Here is an 8,220-nt window from a genome sequence, read left to right on the forward strand (position 1 = left end):
GGTACTTTATATATGGTAAGAATTAGCACACCATGGTACTTTATATATGGTAATAATTGGCACACGGTGGTACTTTATATATGGTAAGAATTAGCACACCATGGTACTTTATATATGATAAGAATTGGCACACAGTGGTACTTTATATATGGTAGTAATTGGCATACAGTGGTACTTTCTATATGGTAATAATTGGCACACGGTGGTACTTTATATATGGTAAGAATTAGCACACCATGGTACTTTATATATGATAAGAATTGGCACACAGTGGTACTTTATATAATTTCATAGGTGTGGAAGCGTCAAGTAAATTTATTTTTATTCAGATATAATACTGGCTTCAAAGTTCCATCTGTCGTGATTGCATTGATCACTTATCTCTTTTCTGGTTGAATAACAATGAGAAATGAGCATTACCAATGAATGTACCGATTTTATGACAACATACCAGGATAAAAATCAGTTGTTGTTTGTTATTAAGCATAAAGCTAACAAAGAGCTATCTGTGTTTTGACCACCACGGGTATCGAAACAGTACATGTCCGTATACATACTGTTGTGCCACTGGGGGGGGAGTGAAAGTCAGTCTGCAGTGCCACGAAAAGCCTTGAACTTGAGCGATGCAATTTGCAAGGTTAAGAAAAAAAAACTTGAAACTGTAATCTATGCCAAGCAGTGCTTAAAGTAAAATATAGTTCGTTTTAAAAGCCCCCCAGTGGCACAGCGGTATGTATGTGGACTTACAACGCTAGAAACTGGGTTTCGATACCCGTGGTGGGCAGAGCACAGATAGCCCATTGTGTAGCTTTGTGCATAAATTCAAACAAACAATCAATCGTTTTAAAAATGGAAGATATTCTAGCAAAGTTCTGGAGTCATCCGTTAAAAATAAATATCATAAAATTATATCTAGAAAATAATGTGTGAAAATTAGTTTTAGATGGATATATTAAGCACATTTTTTTGGTCAAACTTTAACCACGGCATACTTCGGTATCGTGAATGTTTGACACTAAACTATTATCAAACCGTTTTTATTTATGCCTCAACAAGACCTAGTAAGTTTTAATATCATAACATTCAACTGGACATGTGTTAAGATAAGAATAGAAATCTCCTGGTGAGGAAGTAATGTTGAAGTGTGCATAAAATGGAAATTCTGTTTCTCGAGTAAATTGTGATTAATAGATGATTAACGATGATTTTACGAATGTACATCAATACATGTTTTATAAAGAGTATTCCCTAAGGATGCACTCTATTAAATTAAAGCAATAATTATATTTACAACTTAGAAAATTGGCAAACATTTAACATAAATTTTTAGCCTACGTTTTTTTTCTGTAAGATCATATTATTTCGCAATTATATCAAGCATAATGTAGAAAGCCCGTTAACCCTACACTCGTACATTTAATACTAGTTTGTAAATATATTGGTATTATAACGAGCTGGTGTGCTAATTTATATATATTTTCTTGTTTAACAGAATCTGAAGCTCAGAAATAACAAGTAGTTAAAACAATACAGATCAGTTTCAAAATTACAGAAATTAAGTGAAACACCAACTTTTTAATGCATTTGTTCTTAAGGAAATAGGACGTTTTAACAACCATGGGTAACCCCAATGGACTTCAACCATCACAAGAGATAGGGACATCATCGACCACTACTAATAACAGAACTGAAACTGTACCCGAGATATCTGAACGTGTTTTTGGAAGAAACTGAGGAAAAATTCATCTAGAATCCTTTCTTCTCCAGTAGCTGAAACTTTTATTACGTCCCCAAGTAATTTAAGTTGTGAATTCGAAGTTTCGTTATCAAGTGAAGCTGTCCAAAGTGAAAGCAACAGCGTGAATGATTCTGCACAACAGAGAAATAGGAATGAATCCACATTGGTTATTAACGTGGGTAACGACCAGAGACCACGAGGTAATGAAGAAGAAGAGGTGATGAGGACAACACGTGTTACGTGGCCGCACAACGCTTCTTGCGCTTTCGCCTGTTTTAATTGTATTGTTGGCATGTATAATATCAGCAGATTTTCTATACTAGTTTATCTATATAAAGGTAAGAGTATTATCTCTGTCTTCCTATATCTATTTAAGTGTCATTAATTTATGGCTCATATATTAAATATAGTTTAAATTTTTGTTTACTTGTTGTTATTTTCCTTTTGCGGTGACTTGAAAGATTTAATTGTCATCTCAGTGTGTACCAAGTGTAGTTTGTTTCCATAAATGTAACGAAAAATAGGGAAATTCTTCTTCTGATATGTTTACTTAGATATATAAATTGTGAACCAAATTGTTTTTCTCTTATGCAAGGCATGTTTTGAAGAACATACAATCTATAGAAGTCAAAAGTCTATCCAATATGCCATTTACTTGTAATATTAAGTTGGCGAAGAGAGGGTGGGGGGATCTGTAATCTTAGTATAACTAAAGCATTGTATTTCGTTATGTTACATAGTTCTAAGTATAAAATACTATTTGTGTATGTTAAGTAACTAGATAGACATGACACCGAACCTAATATAGTACAAACATATATTATATATGTGCATAGCAAATCATACAAAATATTAACAAGGTCAGACCTGCATTTTCTTTTAGTTAAATCTATTTTCAGAATGATGAAACAAATATTAATAAAGTGAGAAATATAGCTGAAAATTGTGCTAATATAAAAACTTCAAAAACGGCACGTTGTTGGCTGAGGAGCAACTCTAATACTGAGAAAGCGATACCGTTATTGAAACACTTAATGTTGAGCTGGTGCTCAAATTTTAAGGCTTGTCCGAAACTACTTTTCTATATGAGTGTGTTGGGCTAAGGCTTCTTCTACAATAGGTGTCTGTGACTTGTTGGCGCCAAGTTCGACAATAAACGAACAGCACGCACCCACTTGTTTTAAGATAATATATATATTCGAAACAAGTTAAGCGTATGTACAAAATTATTTACATTATAGAGATCGTTGTATCATAAACGGTATACAGTTCTCTTGTTCTTGTCAAAAGTCTACTTAGACCAATTCAGTTGCTTTAGAATTCAGTTGACAAGCCGAACTATTTTGCTCTATTTTTATCACAGTAGTATCCGTGTATAATTCACATACTCTGTCGCATGAGTTACCGCAGTTGTATCTTTAACTTCCAATAATCGTCTGCCTTTCGTCAAAGTACACACAGGCTGGTTCAATGAGTTTAGAACACCCCCTGACGATATAAATTATTTTCCCTATCTTTTTCAAACCATTAATCTCATTCTAAGATATAAACCGTTAGGCCATACACTCCCACTACAGTTAACTTTACGTTTTCTAACTTTTCTCTGACCGAACTTCTCTTTCTCGTGACTTTACTTTTTACTCTCTTTCTACTCGTCTGATAGCAGTTATTTATACGTCTATCACTTAGGCCTAAAAATCTCCGTAGCCTCGACATCAATGGATTGCAAACCCAAAATAAATAAATAATACTATGTACACTGAACAGTCTCTTATATATGACAAATCCAAATTTACATATGCACAAACGTATATATCCTCTAAAATACAATAGAATTTTAATTTAATTAAACTTTAATTTAATTGAAATGTTGCCATTTTTATTTAAAATTAGTAAGATCACCATTAAGAAATGTATTCGAATCTATTGAATACTGTTGCTTTTCATATCTTTAAAAAAGCCATGATTTCTGTTATGAATCTATGTTTATATCTTGGCAATCATTTCTTCTAAAGTAGGCATATTTTAACACACATATACAGTTTTAAAATTTGTAAAACTTAAACACTATATCAACAGCAACTGAACTTAATTCAGTAGTCGTATGTCCCAGGCAATTGAGAAGAAACATTGTCTGTATTAGGACAAATCTATACTCACGCACTACTGCAAACCCAAACATAGATCAAATTATCAAAAAAATATTAATTACTAATCTCCTATAGTGTTTATTATGAATTTTGAAATTGTGCATTTTAAAATTAAAATATCGATTTCTTACATTAACAGCTGATGGTATTTTAATTATAGTATTTTAATTCTTCACAAGTTCTGTAAAAAGATTTGTATCACTTAAAGTTTTGTGTTCATACTAATGATTTGAACAAACTTCCAGTTCGAAAAGAGAAAGTCACCAAAACACAGAAGCCTGCAGACATCTCACATATATACAGGCTTCCCAGTGGCACAGTGACATGTCTGCAGACTTACAACACTAGAAACTGGGTTTCGACGCCCGCAGATGACAAAGCCCAGATAACCCATTGTGTAGCTTAGTGGTTAATTACAACCAAGTATGCATACAGATAAATATCCGAATTATAAATCTGTAAAACATTATTGACTAAGAACAGTATCCAAAAACTGAAACACCATAAGATCATAATCGTTATATACCGAGTCAACTGACTCACCCCTGTAAGCTAAACCATCATAAGTAAAATACTTTTTTGTGGAAAAAACAGTGCAAAAACGAAAAGACAAACAACTGCCAGAAATATAGTGATATCATGCCTACTGATCATGTAATTGTTATATTTCTGCAGTAGCTTATGTCAGAAGAAAAGGTCAAGTAGTAAAATAGAAAGATAACAATATATTTGGAAATGAATTATACTCACAAAAATAAAAATAACATAAGCTTTCTATGTGTAACTAACTGAAAGCATACTTAAATATCTAAACGGAGAAGTTGCCGTAACATGGATAACTCTCCAGAAACAATGAAATAATCAAAACATAACTTATAGTAGTCTTCAGCTTGGTCGAATATGTACAACTCTTTTGTCTTTCAACCAGAAGTTTGAATCCTAACCCACCTCATACAAACAGTTCTTCTCAAAACTCCCCTTAATTTCGCATAGCAAACAAAGCATACGACAGTAATTAAGAAGTCAAGATAAACACGTTAGTCATATATGTTACTAGCATATGAGTATTGTTTAGAAAAATTGGAATTGTTTTTATTTAAAAGTTAAAACATACTGAAAACACTAATTAATGGTAACCATTGATAATGACCAAGTCCAAATTTTTAATCATCATCAATCCAATAATAAAACCCCGAAATAAAAATTTCTGTTCGTGTGAGAGAATATCTCAGTAACTTTTCGCTTTTGTAGTTTACTTTCTTTAGGACCCAAATATTTACTATGAGTGGCAGCTTATGAAGAGAGAAGAGGTCCCTGGTAATAGAGTACTGCAACGGTTTCATAATGTTAAGATAACACTCTGTTTACCTTTGAATGTTTATAGATGCATGGTCCCTTTATGGTCAATCACTGGTCATTAGTGCTTATGATCAACTGGGATTTTCATTGAATTTTCACTGATTTTTATTTTATACCCACACCTTCTAAAACCTCTTCCATTGTCACCTTGAAAAGGTTCAAAACTGAAGGTTCTTCTGTTTCTCCAACATTTTCACTAACAAGACACTAGCACCATGTTTAATAATTGCATATTCTATATCTAATAAAAATGTTACTTCTCTAACCAAAAAGGCTTAGAGAGGTTTACTGATTCCACTTGGTTTGTTAAAAACTTTATTCGCGATGAATTACTGGTAAAAACATCAAAGCCAAAGAACAGTGATCTCCATTTGGTTTCCAAGGATGTCGAAAAATAAATTCCTTTTAGGTTACACTCAGAATACCTTAGTCTTTTTTCAGCATATTAATTGCCCAATCAGATTTTCTTGGTGTTTCAAAGGAAACAAATATGTTTTCATTTATGGAACCAAGGTTTTAAAGCTATCAAACAGATCACTCTCTAGAAGAATAAATACATGAGGTGACCAGGGTATTAATTCTTATTTTTTCTTGCCAATATCAGGGCAAGATACGGAAGTATTGCTTATGGATATATGCTCCACATTCCCTTAAGTGTTTCATCTGTCAGCGATTTGGACATTACAAAATATCTTTCAGTCATAAGTCACTTATCTGATGTCATTGTCTAGTATGCTTAGTAAATACCCCCAGTATGGACAACTGTAGTGCTGAGCCATTATCTGTCAACTATAAGGGCACACACACCCTTACCTACAATTATACTTAAAATGGAAGAATCTAAAGGAAGTGCAGTGATCAAAATACTGAATAACTTCCCTTATGCTGAAGCAAGTAAAGTAACAACATCGATTTTAAAGCGAGTCATGCTTCAATTGTGCATTTCCATTTTACAGTTAGGTTAAAAACATCTACCTCTGTGCCACCAATTTTTTCTTCCCAAATGAAAGGATTGGTGCCAGCTCCTGTGGTTTCATTCTCTAACAAAATTATCTCAAGTCCCATTTCATCAGCAGGTGTCTCCACTGAACATTCCAGTCTTATCCAATCAACTTGTTTGTAGAATCGTTATGCAGTCGCAACATAAGTTTTGCGAACTGCTGCATTGGGATGGGGATAATCAGTCGAGTGTAAGAAAACTCTTAAATTATCTTTGATTTAAAGCATAAATATGTATAAACCCATGAAGAAAAATTTATATTCTGTAAAAGTATTGTAAATTGTAACTATTCTCATAATGAACAATACAACCATAGAAGTGACGAGTAACAACATATTTAATGAATGTTTCGGGACATACAAGTTTCATCTTTAGCGAATTCGTACAGTAAACATAAAATTACAATTACAAATAATAACCAAAATGCTAAACAGAAGCTTATGTACTACGATAAACATTTGTCGGGACAATGTCGCGACTCAAAGGGGAGGAAGAATTGTAAAAACCAATGAGTGAGCTTGGATATTGCCCCAAACTAAATAAATTAATAAAAGTATTTAAAAAGATAATGAGAAAGTAGTTTAATCATAAACTCCAAATCTGTGTGGCCTGTGGTTAAAACTTAAAAGTCAGTTAAGAGAATTTGTGTTCAGTAGTTTGACTGTATGTGTGCAAGGCAAAGGTGCAGAGGGATGATAAAGGATGACCGGTTCTGTAGAAAATCCCAGTGTGTTCATGGATACGTAAAATTAACTGGTGTTTGGTTTTGTCAGTGTAGGTTAACTTTGCAGCTACCTCACCTACATGTGTAAATGATCCATAAAAGAAATGGGATCGGAATGCTGTCATTCACACTGAGTAAATATTTTATCTGATATGTTGACTTAAAGACAATTCTCAGTTGAATTTGTCTGTAGTATTTATGTAATAGTTTAGTGGGTTTATTTTTAAGAATTAAGCTCTGTTTGTCAAAGTAAGAAAGGCTTGAATATACGGGGCATTTTGATACAGTAATCCGTTTAGTATGTCAGGGGATTGTGTTTTTTCGGAATCTATCAACTGCTCTCAAACGAACATAATGATCTTTGAACAGCATAATAGACTTTCACCGCTTTCTGAAAACACCTCAGTGAATTGTACTGCTTTTGAAACACCTCAGTGAATTGTACTGCTTTTGAAACACCTCAGTGAATTGTACTGCTTTTGAAACACCTCAGTGAACTTTAACTGCTATGAGTAACAATATAGTGGACTTTGGTTGCTCTAGAAACGCTGTGGTGAAAACAACTTAGTGAACTTTAGATATTTTAAAACTTTATGAACTCCCATCATTCTGTAAATAATTTATTAGACTAAGTCTGTTTTAGAAATATCATATTGCTCTTGCATATTTTAAGTTATTTCATCATTTCAGCCTGCTTTATTCTCGAGTTCTTCATCATTTCCTTGCTTCTCGGAATTCGTTTCTTGTCCCTTCAAATGACGTTAGGACAGTATATTGGTTCGGGATTCGTAGATATGTGGTATATTTCTCCAGCTTTTAAAGGTGAGTAGGAACAACTTGGTGTGAAGTAAAAAACCCTCCTCATATCGATCACGTGTAGAAGAATGTCATGCTACTAAGAAATAGGTATTTTTATTACTTAGAAATAGATATTAAAACTTATCAAATTACATTTTAATTAGTACATTTGATAGATGCACTTAATGTCTAAAACCTGATAATCGTTGTTTTTTTCCTTAGGTATTGGTTTAGCTCTTCTCTATGTTTACGTTGTTCTTGGTGTCTATACCGCTATACCTGTTTCCTGGCTGTTTATGTATTTTAAAGATTCCTTTATTGCAACCAATCAGAGATATCGCTGGGACACATGTCTAGGAAATTTTTCTAAAAATTGTAAGTGTAACAGAAGTTAAAACTTTTTTAACATTATATGAGTGTAATAATAATTGTGCGACATTATATATATAAT

This window comes from Limulus polyphemus, unplaced genomic scaffold (assembly GCF_000517525.1).
Source record: "Limulus polyphemus unplaced genomic scaffold, Limulus_polyphemus-2.1.2 Scaffold203, whole genome shotgun sequence".
NCBI classification, from domain to species: Eukaryota; Metazoa; Arthropoda; class Merostomata; order Xiphosura; family Limulidae; genus Limulus; species Limulus polyphemus.